This window comes from Dipteris shenzhenensis, chromosome 33, assembly GCF_047967505.1.
Source record: "Dipteris shenzhenensis isolate YYH24624 ecotype China chromosome 33, Dip_SZ_1.0, whole genome shotgun sequence".
NCBI lineage: Eukaryota > Viridiplantae > Streptophyta > Polypodiopsida > Gleicheniales > Dipteridaceae > Dipteris > Dipteris shenzhenensis.
Window position 1 is genome coordinate 2,870,087 of NC_141628.1, and position 20,028 is coordinate 2,890,114.

Consider the following 20,028-nt stretch of genomic DNA (forward strand, 5'->3'; position numbering starts at 1 on the left):
GTATCCACTAGGACCCCCTCCACATTCGGTGTGCTCCTATGGAGTTGTACTTTGCCATAGTCACACTGGACTAAAATAATAATGTCCATAACAAGGAGAAAAAAGAGAGAAAAAGAGAGGAGATAAGAGAGAAAAAGAGAGGAAAAAAGAGAAGAAAAGAGAGGATAAAAGAGAGGAAAAGAGAGGAAAAGAGAGGAGAAAAAAGAGAGAAAAAGAGAGGATATCAGAGAGAAAAAGAGATGAAAGAAGAGAAGGAAAGAGAGGAGAAAAGAGAGGAAAAGAGAGGAGAAAAGAGAGGAACAAAGAGGAGAAAAAAGAGAGAAAAAGAATGCTCCATCATGCATGCCCCCTTTCTTTATCCCACCCTCATGCTTCAGTACAATTTTCCTCTTTCTTGGACTCGCCCTCATGCAATCACTTATTTCCATGATTCATGCAATCCCTTATTTCCTCACGAATGCTTAAGGCATTGAAAATTCGACTTAAACATGCACATAAAGGAGAAAGTAAAGAGAAGGAAGGGGAAGGGGAAGGGGAAGGGGAAAGGGAAAGGGGAAAGGGAATAAAACATAAGAAAACTGTCAAAGTGCATCTATAGATGCATCTAACAGCGTGTCTAGAAGCACAGCTACATGTTTTCCAAAAATTTAGATGCGCTCTGACAAATTCCTTTTTTTAAAAGGGTGAAAAGGACATGTGCCCCCGACCCCAAGAAGAACAACACTCGTACCAAAAACATCCCTTCCCTGCATATGACAAAGGATGAATCCAAGGAGAGCAACTTCCAAAGAAGACCAACCACCAAGAGACTTACCTTGGATAGAGGTATGGAAGCTTCTTGTCTTTCTTCAAAGATACTTCTCCTTCTTCTCTTCCTTGTTCACCCTCTTCTCTTGTATACTTGGGGATGAGTGTGTAAGCCTGGAGATGAGTGTGGGTGCTTAGAGATGAGTGTGGATGCCTGGAGCTATGTGTCTTAATAGGAAAGCAAGCGGCACAATGCTAAAAGTATGTTAAGGAAAGCAAGCGCACTAAAAGTAGGTTCAAAAATCAGTTCGCAGTCTGCGCGTCTAAAAGCGTGTCTATCAGCACGTCTAAAAGAATGTCTACACTATGTTTTAGATGTGCCTATAGACACGTTCTATAGTACAGATGTGGTGTTAGATGTGCTTTTAGATGCTACATAGAGTTTTGACATTTACAACTCATGCAAGAATACATTTTTTCGGTTGTTTATCTATAGGATGTCTTCATCTTCAACAAGTAGCTCCAGTGAGGATGAATCCCTCCATATCCACCATCGCGAAATATGGTTGGAGCAAAAAATCAAATGTATGTGTGATCGATGTCGAGGAAACATGTATCGTGAATGCAGAATTACACTCAATCATGTCTCAAAGTACGGACAATGGTATGCGACTGTAAACATGGTAAGTGTTAAAGCGTTAAGATTGATTGAGATACCTATGGGTGTTGATGTGTTTGATATATGATCCTTTTTTAATTTGATAGAGGATGTAGTGCCACACCCGCATATGTTGCCCTATGCTCGTCATGAGAAGGCGAAGTATCGTCGATATTAAGTGGGATCTTTAGGAGGAACCGTTGTAGATGCATGGAGTGATGGTGATAGTAGTCCTCCACCATTACCTCATGAGGCCATGGAGGAGGAGGTGTTTAATGATATGGTACAGGATTTATATGTCCATCAGTCCTCAGGTAGGGATGATAGCATGGAGCAGGATTATCTTTTTACTGCGACATCAACTCCACTATTTAAGGGGTGCACATTCTCTGTTCTACTTGTCTCCCTTGAGTTACTAAACTTGCAGACCCCATCTATGGATGGAGCAATGCAAGTTTGAATGAATTACTCAAGTAAGCTTTAAAGTCTATTTTGCAAAAATGGTGAATTATGCTAGTGGGTCAATTACTTAAATGCTTTTTCTCATTTATGGTCTTCACGTGCAGGCTATTGTGTAAAATGCTTCCAAGGGAGAATAAATTACCGACCTCAAGAGATATGACAAGGCAACATGTGACCTCTCTTGGAGGATTGGATTACAAGTGCATCCATGCATGCGTTAACGATTGTGTTCTATTTCGTGGACCACATAAGGATGCAAGAGAGTGTCCTACTTGTGGAGAGGTAAGATATAGAGCAGATCTCAAAACTTTGGATGTGCTTCGTAACATTTTGTGACATTTTCCCATAATCCCTTGCATCCAACATATGTTCAAGTGCAAATCCATTGCAGAGCTCATGTCATGGCATTCCTCCCATCAATCAACCGATGGCAAGTGGAGAACTCCCACAGACACTCCTACGTGGAAGCATATTGAAGACACATGGCCAAGCTTCAAGGAAGAACCTGGGATCTTGAGACTTGGATTGGGTATGGACAGTGTGAAGCCATTTGGTCTCAAAAGCACCTCTTACAGTGGATGGCCAGTGATATTGGTGAATTATAATCTTCCACCCTCTATGGCGATTAAGAAAGGACATGTTATGTTATCCCTTCTATTTCTAGGAAAACATAAAGTCAAAAATTATAATGTTTATCTGGAGACTTTGATTGATGAGCTAGAGATACTTTGGAGAGGTATCGAGGTGCATGATGTGAGCAAGCCTCCCTCATCACGAGACTTCAACTACAAAGCAGTCTTGATGTGGACGATGCATGACTTCCCAAGCTATGGCGGGTGTTCATGTAAGCATTGAACTTTTAATTATGAGTAGCCAATCGATGTGGCACCCTGAACCCACCTTGAACTCTTAATTTCATCTATTGTTCAGGTCTCACTACATTGAGTTACCATGCATGTCATGGTTGTGGTCCTTCGCTAGTTTCCTCATGGGCAGACGCATTTAATAAGGTCATCAATGAGAATTACCATCGATTTCTCCCACCTGATCATCATAGATATGTCGCCCCTTAGAATGAAGTCCACCCACAGTCACTCACTATAGGATTGGATGAGAATTTGGGACAGTTCCTTGACTACACCACTTTGCATGAGCCAGTAAGGGTTTGTAACTATTGTGTGCTATATTGAATGGAAATAAAGATTGCATGCTAACACCATTTGTTGTTTAGATACTCCATCTTTTATCCACCACCATATTGGTCCTACCTCAAGATCAATCACCTACTTGATCCCATGCATATCTTCAAGAATGTGGCATCTACCATTGGGAACATTTGAATGGGACACGAGATTCCGTAGGCATAAGGGAGGATCCACGCACCACAGGGAGGATGCATGAATCTTGGCCACAAGGGAGGCCAAATGCACATGTCTTTTTACCTCATGCATTGTGGAGGTTATCAAAGCTAGAGATGGTGGCGGTAAAGCAAGCTATCACTACAATACGTACTCCCACTGGATGCATGAGGTGTTTGAAGGGGGCCTTCACAAAGAGCAAGAAAAGAGATGTAGAGAAATTATATGGCTTGAAATCTCATGATTGGCACAAGATGCTCCAAGTAAGTATTTTATGTGCATAATATCTTTTTCCTTCCAAATTTGTGAGTGAATTAGAAGCAACTAATCAACCATTCCTCATGCATGTGTTTAGTTCATACTAACTACTAGCATTTCTTGTAGTGCATTGAAGGACAGGAAGGATTGTATTTACAAGATGGGTGAGCTTGTGAGGTACTTTATAGGATACAAAATGTGAAGCGTATCAATGCTCCATGCAAGGTTTTCATATTGCTAATATGGTGTACTTTTTCCTTTCTAGGTATGTTAGCTTAAAGGAAATAGATCCCACCACGCTTGAGAATGCTCGAGTTATGTTAGTGGAGGTGGTTTGTTTAGTGGAGGAGACCTTTCCACGTTCTATTATCACAAGTCAACTACATCTCCTAGTGCATTTGGTGGATGGGATTGCTATAAGCAGCACTGTACATGCACGATGGTTGTTCTTCCTCGAGCGCTTCATGAAGACCTTGAAGGAATTTGTGAGGCAAAATGCAAGGCTCGAAGGTAGCATGGCAGAGGGTTGGTTGGTACAAGAGTCACTTGTATATATTTCTGAGTTTCTTGTTGATGTGGATAGCTCTCTCCCACGACTATGGAGAGATGATGAAGACCTTATAAGGATGACCTCTATTGTGCCTCAAGGGAAAGGACGGAGCAAAGTAATAGACACAGAGTTGCTTAATAATATCAACCTCTATTACATGCTCAATAGTGATGTAATGAAAAGATGGGTGACAAGATACGAGGATGCAAAGGCAAGAAGACAAGAAAAAAGGGCCCTCTTTCGTACACACCACGGATCTCTGTGCCATACCCTCAGCATCTAAGAGCACTTCCAAAGGATATTCATGTTGAATGGCTACTTGTGAGAAATGATAGTAGGTAGTATGAACTAAACACATGAGCATTGGTTGATTAGTTGCTTCTAGACTCACAAATTTGGAAGGAAAATGAGATTATATGAAGTCCTACTTACTTGGAGCATCTTGTGCCAACCATGAGATTTCAAGCTGTATAATTTCTCTACACCTCTTTTCTTGCTCTTTGTGAAGGCTCCCTTCAAACACCTCATGCATCTAGTGGGAGTACGAATTGTAGTAATAGCCCACTTCACTGCTACCATCTCTTTCTTTGTAACATCCATCGTGCACAGGGTAAAAAGACATGCCCATTTAGTCTCTCTTGTGGCCAAGGTTTACGCATTCTCCCTGTGGTACATACATCCTCCCTTATGTTGAAGGAATCTCATGTCCCAATCAAATGATCTCAAATGGTAGATGCCACATTCTTATAGATACTCATGGGACCAAGTAGGTGATTGATCTTGGGGTGGGACCAATATGGTAGTTGATAAAATATGGAGTATCTAAACAAAATATGGTGTTATCATGCAATCTTTATTTCCATTCAATATAGCACATAATAGTTTTACGAATGTTGAGAGAGAAGAAGAAGAGATGATAGACACACCAAATAGACTCCCAAAGATTGATTCATATTGATCACAAGCTACACATATATAGGTGAGACCTAGTTCAAGTTGGAGCAAGCTATATATAGCTCTAACACACCCACTCAAACAAAGGTCTCTAGCTACACATGAAAAAACCCTTGGGGAGCACAAGGGAAAAAACCCGAGCTCCTATATACAAGTATACAAGTTGATCATAGAGTTAAAGTGATGCATTTGTACAATTATTTACAAGTATAGAATGCTGATCATAAATTGCCAGCAATGCAGATGTGCATCTATATACAGTTGTTAAAAGTCACCCATAGGTGTGTTAATCTTTGAAGAGAGAAGCTGCAAGTACTCCAAGTTCTGATCGTAGCACTATGAAGCATGCCTCAAGCATGCCTCACTAAGTCCTTTAGTGAGGATGTCCGCAATCATCTGAGAACTAGTAGGACAATGTTCAATCATTATCATCCCTTTATTCACTTCATGTTTGACATTATCAGCAATATGCTTGGATTTGTTATGTTGAACATAGTCTTTAGCCAGACTAATGGCACTTTGACTACTATCACATCTGAGAGGAGTAGTTGATGAGGGAGGATGTCTAGTATCTGTAAGCAATTGACAGATCCAAACCAATTCTCAAGATTCTAGAGAGGCTGCTACATACTCAGAATCTGTGGTAGAAACAACAACACAACACTACTTCTTACTAGCCCAAGAGACCAAGCAACCATTGATAAAGAACCAATTACCGCTTGTAGACCGCATAGAGAAGTGAGAACTTGCCCAATCCACATCTGTATATCCCAAAAGATCAAGAGATATCGCAGAAGTTGATTATGTATGACATTGATAAACTAATCTAAAGTCAGAAGTGCCTTTCAAATACTTTAGAACATGTTTTGCTCTGCAGACCAATGTTGCATTGAGGGAGCAGCCAGATATTGACCAAGAAAATTGGTAGTGAAAAGAATATCTGGTCGAGTGTTCAACCCAACAAAACTGTAGGCAACCAGCAATATTGGCATAGGGTTATTGTGAAACCACAAGATCATGAGTCGATCTAGTATTTTTGATAGAGCTCACAAGACAAGCAGTGGTCACAGAGTGAGCATTCATCAAGCCAAACTTTTGAATTGCAAAATGATTTTTTTTGTTGAAGTAGCAAAATTCCCTTGTGATGATATCTCTGAACTTGAATACCAAGACATGAATGAATGTCACCAAGATCAACCATATCAAATGCTGAGGATAGATGACATGTTGCAGGAAATCGAGATTGTTGGAAACAAGTATGGTGTCATCCACATAAAGAGCAAGGATGACAAAAACAACACCATCACGTCTGATATATAAGTTGGGGTCAGAGAAACAAGAGTTGAGACCTTGAGATGTGAGAAATTGATCAATTTTCATGTACCAAGAATGGGAAGCTTGTTTTAGACCATAAACAGCATGATGAAGGCGACAAACAAGATGGTCTTGACTAGGAAGTATGAACCCTTCTGGCTGCTCCATATAAATCTCCTTTTTAAGATTGTGATGCTCCACATTTTTGTGTGACGCTCCATATTTTGTGTATAAACTTCTTTTTAGTTTTATTAGTAGTAGTTATTTGTGAAATTTATTTTCATGTCACTTAACAATTTGTTTTCATGTAGCCAAATCATTCCAATATGGCATCACATTTCCCCATGTCCATGGTATAAAAATTCCCCTTACACTTTCTATGTGCTAAGGTAAATTGTAAATTTTCAATAAGACCTTGGATATAGTGTATTTTTACATTAGCTAATTGGATAGGTTTTCTTATCGTATTCCCAACTTCTAACTATTGTGTTCGTATGAGTTTAGGAGACATAAAATAATTTGTGCTAGCTGAATCAATTAGGAAATTTATGTGGTGAGACCCAATCCTCCCTTTTACTCTAATGACAGTGGCATGTGCATGAGATGCAGAAGAAACCATGCATTTCATTGTAGGTTCAGATGGCTTACCTTCTTCCTCAACTTCGTCGATGGTTGGATTCATCTCATCCATCTTAGCCTCCATCTTGGATCCTTTGACAAAATTGAATTTGGCTTTATTTGGACATTCAAATTTCTGATGTCCTTGTTCCCCACACCTAAAGCACAATCCTAGCCTTTGTGCTCGCTCAATGAAAGCAGGATCATTTTTCCAAGGAGATGCTTGTTGACCTTTTTGGTTCCCAACAACTTTATTAGCTTGATCTTTGCTTTGGATGCCCTCCTGACTATAAGGAACAAATCTTCTTTGATATCTAATATTTCTACCATCTTGTTGTTCCCTCCATCCTTTAAATTTATTGGCACTAGAAAACTTTGATCTTTGTTGGGAAATATTTGAACTCTGAACTCTTAGAAAAGGATGACTTGCTGGAATCATCTTTGTCTTTGTCTCTTTTCGTTCATTGTATGCTTCTAATTTTTCAAAATTTTCTACTTTGGCCACAACATCCAAGAAGTCCTTGGATCCAGTCCTTTTCATCATGTATGAAAGATTCTCCTTAAGACCTTCTATAAACTTATGTGTAAGAGAGTCACCTGTCACTTCAAGTACATATTTATGTAGTCGGAGGAACTTTCCTTATATTCATGTACAGAGAGATCATACTTTCCCTCTTGAACATGCTTAAAGTTATAAATTTCTATTTTTTTCTCCATGTAATAGTGAGGGGAGCAATACCTCTTTTCAGCTGTGGCTCAAAATTCTTCCCAAGTGATAGGTTCACTTGGTTTTTCTCTAACCTATAGATGAGACTTCCACCATAACTTTGCGACTCCGTGGAGTTGAAGAGATGCAATCTTTGCCTTTCCAACCTCATCAAATTCTTGTAGGGCAAAGAAATCTTCAAGATCTTCGAGCCAAGCTTCAAGATCTTCTCCAGTCTTCTTTTCACCATCAAATTCTAAAAGTTTTTCCTTCTTGAAGACTTGCCTAAGAGCTGATTCAGCAACATCCTCTTTAGCTCTTGTTCTCTTGTGAGGTCTTGGATTTGCAACGTCATCATCAATGTGATGCTCCACATTTTTGTGTGATGCTCCATATTTTGTGTATAAAATTCTTTTTAGTTTTATTAGTAGTAGTTATTTATGAAACTTATTTTCATGTCAATTTTGAGTTTTGAAAATACTAGTATTGGGATTTAACAAATCCAAATATATATATATATATATATGCATGGGAGTTGTATCAAGAGTTTGGAGGTTTAAAGGAGCATCTAGCTTTGCGGATTCTAAAAGAGAACTTGGAAAGGAGTGATTGATTTAAAAAGAACTAAATTTATTCCTAGAATGGTCTAGGAATGGAGAAAATTGGTCGTTAAGGGCAAGAAAAGCAAGATAAAATAGAAAAGCCAGCTAAAAGTTGGAAAAAGTAGGTCGCACATTTCTTGGATAAAAACAACAAACACTATTTCAACCATAACTTTTGATTCTGACCTTGGATTGAGAAGCTCTCTTTTTGGTTGGAAATTTGGGATTGCGATATATAACTTTACAGAAGAGGTCAAGATCTAATTCTATGATCTATTGAGTTGAAAACTCAGAACACGCAGAGGTAGCAAGGTAGCATATTTCAGAAGCTCCAAGATTGAGAGTGAGACTACAAGTGCGAGTGAGATTCTTCTTCCATATATGATTGTATCAGCTTGAGTGAGAGTGAGATTCATTGCAACACCTTGGTGTGAGTATTTGATCCGAGTGAGAGAGAATGAGAATAGCTCAGGGGTGGTCGGGTGGTTCAAGCTCCGTACATGGAGTACTGTGACTCCAGGGTTGATTGTAAACGATTTTGATTCAACAAAAAGTCTCCTATTGTATTTCAGTTTTCTCCTTCTCTCTATAAAATTAATCTTGATTTCAGGGTTCGGAGCGTCTCAAGTGCATCAGAGCATGTCGAATTCTTGACTGTGAGTGAGAGAGATGGCTGACCGCCATGATGAGGTTCAATGGAGGATGTCCAAACAAGAACTTTTGATTCAGACACTTACTAAAGAGCTAAAATGGATAAAAGGCAAGGCTATGACTGATACTTCTCAAAGAAACGAGACAAATGGAGATCTCAGCAATGGTATTTATGTAGAATTATCTCGAGATGATGACGCTATAGGAGCAAGACCACAGAAGAGGGCACGGATGGAGGAAGATGATGTTGAGGATGATGTTGTAGATCCAAGACCTCGGAAGAGATCAAGAGTTGAAGAGTATGTTGCTGAATCACCTCTTAGGCAAGTCTTCAAGAAGGCAAAACTTTGAAATTTTGATAGTGAAAGAAGACTAGAGAAAATCTTGAAGGTTGGCTTGAAGAGCTTGAAGATTTCTTCACCCTACGAGAATTCGACGAGGTTGGAAAGGCAAAGATTGCATCTCTTCAACTCCATGGAGTTACAAAGTTATGGTGGAAGTCTCATCTATAGGCTAGAGAAAAACCAAGTGAACCTATCACTTGGGCAGAATTTCAAGCCACAACTGAAAAGAGGTATTTCTCCCCTCACTATTACATGGAGAAAAAAATGGAAATTTATAACTTTAAGCAGGTTTAAGAGGGAAAACACAATCTCTCTGTAGATGAGTATAAGGAAACGTTCCTTCGGCTGCATAAATATGCCCTTGAAGTGATAGGTGATTCTCTTACACATACGTTTATAGAAGGTCTTAAGGAGGATCTTTTATACATGAAGAAAGAAACTAGATCCAAGGACTTCTTGGATGCTGTGGCCAAGGTAGAAATTTTTGAAAAATTAGAAGCATACAACAAATAGAAAGTGACAAAGACAAAGATGATTCCAACAGGTCATCCTTTTCCAAGAGTTCAGAGTTCAAATATTTCCCGACAAAGATCAAAGTTTTCTAGTGCCAATAAATTTAAAGGATGGAGGGAACAACAAGATGGTAGAAATATTAGATATCAAAGAAGACTTGTTCCTTATAGTCAAGAGGGTATCCAAAGCAAAGATCAAGCTAATAAAGTTGCTGGGAACCAGAAAGGTCAACAAGCATCTCCTTGGAAAAATGATCCTGCTTTCATTGAGTGAGCACGAAGGCTAGGATTGTGCTTTAGGTGTGGGGAACAAGGACATCAGAAATTTGAATGTCCAAATAAAGCCAAATTCAATTTTGTCAAAGGATCCAGGATGGAGGCTAAGATGGATGAGATGAATCCAACCATCGACGAAGCTAAGGAAGAAGGTAAGTCATCTAAACCTACAATGAAATGCATGGTTTTTTCTACATCTCATGCACATGCCACTGTCATTAGAGTAAACAGGAGGATTGGGGCTCACCACATAAATTTCCTAATTGACTCGGCTAGCACAAATTGTTTTATGTCTCCTAAACTCATACGAACACAATAGTTAGAAGTTAGGAATAAGATAAGAAAACTTGTCCAATTAGCTAATGTAAAAATACACTATACCCAAGGTCTTATTGAAGATTTACAATCTACCTTAGCACATAAAAAGTGTAAGGAGAATTTTTATGCCATAGACATGGGAAAGTGTGATGCCATAATTGGACTGGCTATCCAAAAACAAAGTCTTAATTGAATGTGAAAAGAGAACCATCAGCTTTTTTGGAGTAGCTGGTAGAAATCAAGTTATTCAAGGAGAGGAAAGATATAGTCAAGCTTTTCTTATTTCAACCATGAAATTATTAGGAGCAATGAGACAAAGTTGTGATACATTCTTGGTATTTGCTGAAAAGATTGATGAGGAAACCCAGAAGATTGAGGGAGAGAGGCAAAAGGAAGATCATGAATTGCTTGGTGTTGTTCATGCATTGAAACATTGGAGACATTTTCTACTTGGTGTAAAGTTTGAAATTCCAATGGATCATCAAAGTTTGAAATATAATCTTACTCAACCTTTCTTGAATACTAGATAGAGGTCATGGATGGATCTTCTTTCTGAATATGATTTTGAGATTAAATACATTGAGGGCAAAGAGAATAAGGTGGATGATGCTTTGAGTAGACATCCTCTTGTGAATGCCCTAACCATTGTTCGTTTTGATTTAATGGAAAAAATTAAGGCTGAAATTGAACACGATCCTTTTTATGTTTCTATCCTTGACAAGCTTGCCAAGAATCATTCTGAGAGTATCGAGGGAAGATTTCACTTAGTAAATGGAAATTTGTATTGTAATGACAGACTTTGTGTGCCTAAACAATCTTATTTTAAAGCTAAAATTTTGCATGAATGCCATGATGCACCATTCTCTGGACATGTAGGATATAACAAAATGTATAGCAAGGTTAGAAAGTATTTCTTTTGGCCAAATTTGAAGAATGATGTCTGTTGCTATGTTAGGGAATGTTTACATTGTCAACGAGTCAAATTTGAACAACATAGAATGCCAGGTCTAATGGAACCCCTAGACATTCCTCTTTGAACGTGGGAACCTATTTCAATGGACTTCATCAATAAATTACCTACTACTAGAGGGGGATATGATACTATTCTTGTTGTTGTTGATCGTTTGACCAAAATGGCCCATTTCTTTCCAATGAAAAAGACTGATTGTGCTCTTGAGGCAGCCAAATTATTTGTAAGAGAAATCTTCACTACATTTAAAGCCATAGGAACTCAACTTAAAATGACCAGAGCATTTCATCCACAAATAGATGGGGAGACTGAAATAGTAAATCGTTTTTTGGAAGACATTCTTAGAATGTATGTTAGTGAGAAGCAAACTAATTGGATTGAATTCTTATCTTTGGTTGAGTTTGCTTATAATAGTTCATGGCATAGTTCAATTCAAATGAATCCCTTCGAAGCTATATATGGCCAAAATTTTCATTCACCAGTTAATTTCTCTGATTCTGAGAACAAATTCGAGATTTCAAAACAAATGCTTGAGAGGATGGATGAGGAAGTCAAACACATCCGACATTGTATTAAAAGACCAAAGGACAAACAAAAACGTTATTAGACAAGAACCATAGTTTTTGAGAGTTCAAGTTGGGTGACATGGTATGTTTGGAAATCATTCCTACAAAAAGTAATTTAATTCTTGGTAGAGATAGAAGGCTCTCACCTCATTTCGTAGGACCTTTCAAAATATTAAAGCGAGTAGGAACATTGGCTTACCAACTTGAATTGCCTCAGAATATCAAAATGCATCCTATTTTTCATGTGAGCTTATTGAAAAGTCATGTTGCTAATCCTCCTCATGTTTTGTAGGACACAGCTAGAATTCAAGAAGATGGAACGTTGAAGGTTGAACCCCAACTTATTTTGGATAGACAAACCAAGCAACTTAGAAACAAAACAATAATAGAAGTTTTGGTAAAATGGGATGTACATCCTATAGAGGATGCTACTTGGGTAGACTTAGATTCACTTATTGCTGAGTTTCCTTCTTTTAAACTTTGAGGACATAGTTTTTCAGAGAGCGGGCGATTGTGACGGTCCACATGTTTGTGTGATGCTCCATATTTTGTGTATAAATTTCTTTTTAGTTTTATTAGTAGTAGTTATTTGTGAAATTTATTTTAATGTCAATTTTGAGTTTTGAAAATACTAATAACTGATTTGAGATTTAATAAATCCATATATATATATATATATATATATGCATGGGAGTTGTATCAAGAGTTTGGAGGTTTAAAGGAGGATCTAGCTTTGCAGATTCTAAAGGAGAACTTGGAAAGGAGTGATTGATTTAAAAAGAACTAAAGCTATTGCTACAATGGTCCAAGAATGGAGCAAATTGGTCATGAAGGGTAAGAAAAGCAGGATAAAGTGGAAAAGGCAGCTAAAAGTGGGGGAAAGCATGTCGCACCTTTCTTGGATAAAAACAACAGTCACTATTTTGACCATAACTTTTAATTCCTAACTCGAATTGAGGAGATCTTTTTTTTGTTGGAAATTTAGGATTGTGATCTACATCTTTACAGAAGAGTTTGAGATCTAATTCTATGATCTATTAAGTCAAAACCTCAAAATATGCAGAGGCAGCAAGGCAGCATATTTCAGAAGCTTCGAGGTTGAGAGTGAGAGTGAGATTCTTCTTCCATATATGATTGTATAATCGTCAGTGAAAGTGAGATTCATTGCAACACCTTGGTGTGAGCGAGAGTGAGAAATCTGATGCGAGTGAGAGAGAGTGAGAATAGCTCAAGGGTGGTCGGGTGGTTCGAGCTCCGTACATGGAGTATTGTGACTCCAGGGTTGATTGTAAACGATTTTGATTCAATAGAAAGTCTCCTTCTATTGTATTTCAGTTTTCTCCTTCTCCCTATAGAATCAATCTTGATTTCAAGGTTTGGAGCATCTAAATCAATATCATCTTCCTCCATTATGAGTCCATTATTGTCCTCTTTTGTGGTCTTGGTCCTACAGCATCATCATCTCGAGATATTTCTACATAAATACCATTGTTGAGATCTCCATTTGTCATGTTTCTTTCAGAAGTATCAGCTGTTAGATATCAATGCTCCACTCTCATGTAACTACGAAGGAACTAGCTAACTCTACTTGTAAGCCCCCCATATTAGGAGAAGGCATTTGAGTAGCTCGGTTATCCGATAGGTCCTGGTTTGGACACTAGATGGGGGCCATGTGTGGCCTGATGGCCGGACGGCTTCAGATAGAGTTGGCACACTGCCAACTAGGCTACATGCAAGTGCGGGAAGGCATCCCTTGACTGACTGCACTGAGGGTAGATGGAGCATTTCTCGGGGTAGCCCACTCTCGGGTTGCGGGGCCCGTTTGGAGCCTCAAATGATCCCGGATGGCTTTGGGCCAAACCAATTCTATCGTATGGTCCGTGGCTCTGTTTTGCGCACCGGTTCTATCGTATGGTCGGTGGCCTATTTCAGGCCGACCCCTAGTCGATCGTTTTGGGCGGACTGGGTCGGTCATCCAATTGAGCCTAACCGACTATGACTGGTGGCTATATAAGAGCAAGCCCATAAAGCCCATTTCATCACTTCCTATAGCAACCCTGATTTCTTAACATCCAGCCTCCATCTTCTACTGTTTCCAGCACGCCATCGAAGCTTCTTTCACAGGAGCGCACAGTTGGGAGGCAGCGCCATCTATTGTATCAATTCTACAATAATCAAATTTTTTATTCTCCATACTATCTTGCTTTCTCTCTTGCGTAGAGATCCTGTTATCTGTTGAGCACAGACGTTGTATTATTTTATTACATGGTATCAGAGCCTAGACTCTAGAAAGAAGATTTGGTAGTGTGTTTTTTGTTTGCGAGCAGATTGTGAGAGATGGCCCAGCCCGCAAGGCTACGAATCCCACCGTTCGGCGAAAGCAAAAAGTTGGACGGCTCTAACTATCCACTCTGGAAGTTCAAGATGAAGACCATCCTAAGTGCATACGAGCTTTGGGACACTGCTACTGGGGTGGACGTAAGCCGGTTGTGAGACCGGATCCAACCAATGCAGGACAATAGATAGTACCAACTGCAGATGAGATTCTCGCATGGTGGACAAGAAGAAATGCAGATGCACTGTGTTCTATTGTCTACAGTGTTAGTGATTCCATCATGGTGTTAATTCAGTATGTCACCACAGCGGATTCAGAATCTGGAGACTCAACTCACGAATGAGTTGTCTAAGTCTAAAGCGGCAGAGAAGTTCATCACCAGGGTGAAGAATCTGTGCGATTAGATGACTGCGATTGGCATCACCATCACCAACGAGAATCTAGCACGAAGGTGCATACGGATTCTCCCACTAAAGTACGACGGTCTTGTTACGGTACTGAATATGCAAAATAGAAATCGCCCAACTTTGAGGATTTCAGCGCGATGCTTCTGGAGGAGGAGATGCGTCAAAAGATGCGGACTATAGAAGATTCGGCTTTTTGGATAGAAAGGTAAGGGTAAGGACTCTGGTAACCCATCTCCTTCTGATGATAAAGAGAGAAAGAAGAAGATCAAGTGCTTCTATTGCAACAAGGCAGGGCACAAGCAGAATGAGTGCTGAAAGAAGACTGCAGATGAGAACAACGGAGTAAAGAAAGAGTCCAACAATAGTGCGCAGGTAGTACCAGTAGAGCTGTTCGTCGCAATTGAGGAGATTTGCACGGAGGCAGTTCATGTACCTGTGGATGAACCATGGATCATTGACAGTGGTGCATCACGCCACATGACCAGTCGGAAGGATTGGTATACCTCTCTACAGCCAGTAGGGAATGACATCCTGGTAGCAGTCGGCAATGATGCAAAATGTCTAGCAAAAGGAAAAGGTACGATTGCTCTCAAGTCAGATGGAGTTGTAAAATAGTTGTCCGATGTTCTTTATGTGCCAGATATCAAGAGGAACTTGTTGTCCATTTCCGCAATCACGGATCAGGACCTCAAAGTTCAATTTGATAAGAATGGTGCATAGATTCTGGATCTTCAAGGGAAGGTCGTTGGTAAAGGTACACGGTGCAACAACATTTACGAACTCTCAGCTTTCAATGCTCGAGCGGATGTGAAGAACACTAAGCTGTGGCATGAGAGGTTTGGTCATCTAAACCTTAGTTCTTTGAAGGAGATGCATAAAAGTGGAATGATTACAGACCTACCAGAAATTTCAGATCTGCTCGATGTATGTGAAGCTTGCATGATGGGCAAGCAGCATCGGCATCCCTTTCCTAAAGAGGCCAGCAGGGCAAAGGCTCCTCTAGAGCTCGTTCACACGGACCTCTACGAAAACATGGAGACGGAAGCTTTGGGTGGTTCCTACTACTTCATGATGCTGATCAATGATTGCAATAGAAGGATATGGATATACTTCCTGAAGACTAAAGACGAGGCTTTTAGTAGGTTCAAGGAATGGCATGTAATGGTCGAGAAAGAAACGGGGAGGAAGGTGAAGAAGTTGAGATCAGACAGAGGTGGAGAGTTCACATCAATTGAATTCAAAAGTTACTGCAAAAGTCATGAAATCAAGAGGCAGAAACCCCTGCCACATACATCACAGTAAAATGGAGTAGCAGAATGCAAGATGCGCATCATCTGTGAAATGGGCCAGAGTATGATGAAAGGGAAAGATTTGCCAAAGACTTTCTGGGCTGAAGCATGTAACACTGTAGTTTACATCCTGAATCATAGCTACACGAAGGCTGTGAACGGGATGACTCCATTGCAAGCCTTTTTTGGTAAGAAACCTTCAGCTGCACATTTCAGAGTTTTTGGATGTGGCTGTTTTGTGCATGTCCCTGATGCTACTAGGACCAAATGGGAACTGAAGAGCCGGAAGTGTATTTTCTTGGGCAATAGTGAAGAGGCGAAGGGTTACCGTCTCTATAACCCTATTACCAAGAAGGTAATTGTAAGTCGCAATGTGGTCTTCTCAGAATAGCCGCATCAATTGGAGAAGGATGCTTCCTTCCCAGACAACCAGGACCAAGATATCCATCCAATACCGCTACCAACAACAGACCGAACTCCCCCAACGGTGCTTGGGGGATTCAAGACAAAGAAGATGAAGAAGAGCCTGCAGAACCACAACGGCAATGGCCATTCTCAAAGTGGGTAAAGCAGGCTTTGGATGGCAGAGAACCTCCAACCATTGAGGAGGAACCATCCTAACACCGCCGGTCCAAGAGATTAGAGGAGCAAAGAAGGGCGCAGGAACACTTGGTCAACTATGCTTTGATGACAAAAGTGATCCATGCTGATGAACCCGTGTCTTGAAGAGGCACAGGGCGATGATAGGTGGATGGAGGCTATGCAGTTGGAGTATGGCTCCATAATGAAGAACAAAACTTGGGACCTTGTGGATCGACCACCAAAATGCAAGGTAATCGGAACCAAGTGGGTGTACAAGACCAAGTACAAGTCCGACGGCACGTTGGATAAGTACAAGGCTCGGCTCATGGCAAAAGGATTTGCACAGGTACATGATTTTGATTATCAAGATACTTTTGCTCCCATAGCTTGACTAACCACAAATCGTAGTGTTTTGGCTTTAGCTACCCAGGGAAGTTGGCCCGTGTTTCAGATGGATGTGAAATCTGCCTTTCTGAATGGAGATCTCAAGGAGGAGGTATACGTGGAACAACCACCAAGTTTTGAGATCCCCAGTTCAGAAGGTAAAGTCTACAAACTGAAGAAGGCACTTTACGGGCTGAAACAGGCCCCACGAGCATGGTACCAATGAATTGATGCCTACTTTCTACAAAACAGGTTCAGGAGGAGCCCATTTGATGCAAATTTGTATATCTTCAGAGAAGGAGGCAAGTGTATGATCGTGGTCCTTTATGTGGACGACCTTGTCATAACAAGGAACCATGAAGAGAAGATCTCGCAGACGAAGCATTTGCTAGGAAGAGAGTTTGAAATGACAGACCTCAGACTGATGCATTTCTATTTGGGGATTGAAGTTTGGCAGGAGCCGAAACAGATCTTCATTTCATAGCTGAAGTATGCTGGAGAGATACTGAAGGCATTTGGCATGGCTGAGTGCAAGACAGTTGGTACCCCTATGGAGGTTGACACGAAGCTCTCAAATGAGGATTCATCACCATTGGTGGACGAAGCGAAGTATAGAAGGCTTGTGGGTAGCTTGATTTACCTGTGCAACACATAGTCGGACATCAGTTTTGCGACTGGTGTACTAAGCAGGTTCTCCAATAAGCCCCGAGAGAACCATTGGAGTGCAGGGATGCGGGTGCTGAAATACATCAAAGGCACACCTATAGTAAGGGCAACATCTTGATTATGGCATCACCTATAGTAAGGGCAACATCTTGACTGGATTCTGTGACTCGAATTGAGCAGGAGACGTGGACAGCAGGAGATCAGTGATAGGGTACTGTTTCTCACTTGCATTTGGAGTTGTGTCATGGGTCAGCAAGAAGCAAACCACAGTTGCTCTTTCTTCTACCGAGGCCGAGTACAAATCTGCATGATTTGCTTCTTGCGAGGCGTTGTGGTTGAGGAGGATTTTGGGGGACATGGGTGTAGTGCAGAACAAGCCTACGCAGTTATCATGTGATAATCAAAGTTGCATGGCGATTGCAAAGAACCTTGTGTTCCACGCTCGCACAAAACACATTGAGATTCAATATCACTTTGTACGCGAGCTCATCATGGATGGAGAGGTCAACTTGGTGTACTGTCCGACTACAGAGAATGTTATGAACATCTTCACGAAGGCTCTTGGAAGGGACTTGCTGGAGAGGCATCTTCATTGACTTGGCATTGGGCCAAAAAAGTAAGTTCACTTGCAGGTGGACATTGAGGGGGGGTGTTAGACATCAATGCTCCACTCTCATGTAACTACGCGAGAACCAGCTAACTCTACTTGTAATTCCCCCATATGAGGAGAAGGCATTTGAGTAGCTCGGTTATCCGGTAGGTCCTGGTTTGGACACCAGATGGGGGCCATATGTGGCCTGATGGCTGGACGGCTTCAGATAGAGTTGGCACACCACCAACCAGGCTACATGCAAGTGCGGAAAGGCGTCCCTTGATTGACCGCACTGAGGGTAGATGGAGCGTTTCTCGGGGCAGCCCACTCTCGGGTTGCGGGGCCCGTTTGGAGCCTCAGATGTGATCCCAGATGGTCTGGGCCGAACGGAGACTGTAGGTTAGTTGCTCTGTTTTGCGCATCGGTTCTATCGTATGGTCGGTGGCCTATTTCAGGACTGACCCCTAGTCGACCATTTTGGGTGGACTAGGTCGATCATGCAATTGAGCCTAACCGACTACGACTGGTGGCTATATAACAACAAGCCCGTGAAGCCCATTTCATCACTGCCTACAGCAACCTTGATTCCTTAACATCCAGCCTCCATCTTCTACTATTTCTAGCATGCCATCAAAGCTTCTTTCACAAGAGTGCACGGTTTGAAGGCAGCGCCATCTATTGTATCAAATCTACAGTAATCAAATTTTTTATTCTCCATACTATCTTGTTTTCTCTCTTGCATACGAGATCCTGTTATCTGTTGAGCACAGACATTGTATTATTTTCTTACATCAACCACAGCCTTGCCTTTTATCTCTTTTAGCTCTTCAGTAAGTGTCTCAATCAAAAGACTTGTTCGGACATCCTCCATTAAACCTCATCGTGGTCAGCCATCTCTCTCATTCACAATCAGGAATTTAACCCGCTCTGATACCACTTGAGACGCTATGAGCCTTGAAATTAAGATTGATTTTATAAAGAGAAGGAGAAAACTGAAATACAATAGAAGGAGACATTTTGTTGAATCAAAATTGTTTACAATCAATCGTGGAGTCACAATACTCCATGTACGGAGCTCAAACCACCCGACTACCCCACAGCTATTTAAAAAATCTGGACCATTTCTCGATTTGTGTGTGTCATCCTTGCCTAGGGGCCATGCTAATCTTCTCTGTATTGTTCCAATTTTATGAGATGTCTGCACTCCACATTTTTGTGTGACACTCCATATTTTGTATATAAACTTCTTTTTAGTTTTATTAGTAGTAGTTATTTGTGAAATTTATTTTCATATCAATTTTGAGTTTTGAAAATACTAATAAGTGCGAGAATGGCCAAGGCTTAAAACATTGAGAGATGTGAGGAGTTTTATTAGTTTGGCACGGTATGAGAGAAAACACATCAAGGATTTTTCTAAAATAACATCCCCTTTGATAGACCTAATAAAACAAGAAAACAAATTTGATGGAATGAGAAATGTCAAGAAGCTTTTGATACATTAAAAGAAAAGGTGGCAGAAATTTGCATCTTGAAGATACCTCAGCTGGGAAAACCTTTTATTGTGACTTGTGATGCGAGTGGGACATAAATTGGATGTGTTCTTTCTCACGATGGTAGAGTAGTGGAATACGAGTATTCAAAACTTAGAAAACCTGAAGAGAAATTTCTCATTCATGATCATGAATTGCCTGTTGTTATTCATGGATTGAAACATTGGAGACATTTTCTACTTGGTGTGAAGTTTGAAATTCGAATGGATCATCAAAGTTTGAAATATATTCTTACTCACCCTTTGTTGAATACTAGACAGAGGTCATGGATGGATCTTCTTTCTGAATATGATTTTGAAATTAAATACATTGAGGGCAAAGAGAATAAGGTGGATGATGCTTTGAGTAGACATCCTCCT

The 20,028-nt window shown here is 40.4% G+C and overlaps 1 pseudogene; it reads right to left on the reverse strand.

Annotated features, from left to right (window-relative positions):
* Window positions 1–19,226: 19,226 nt before the first annotated feature.
* Window positions 19,227–19,341, reverse strand: LOC147879545 (U6 spliceosomal RNA; annotated as a pseudogene).
* Window positions 19,342–20,028: the final 687 nt, after the last annotated feature.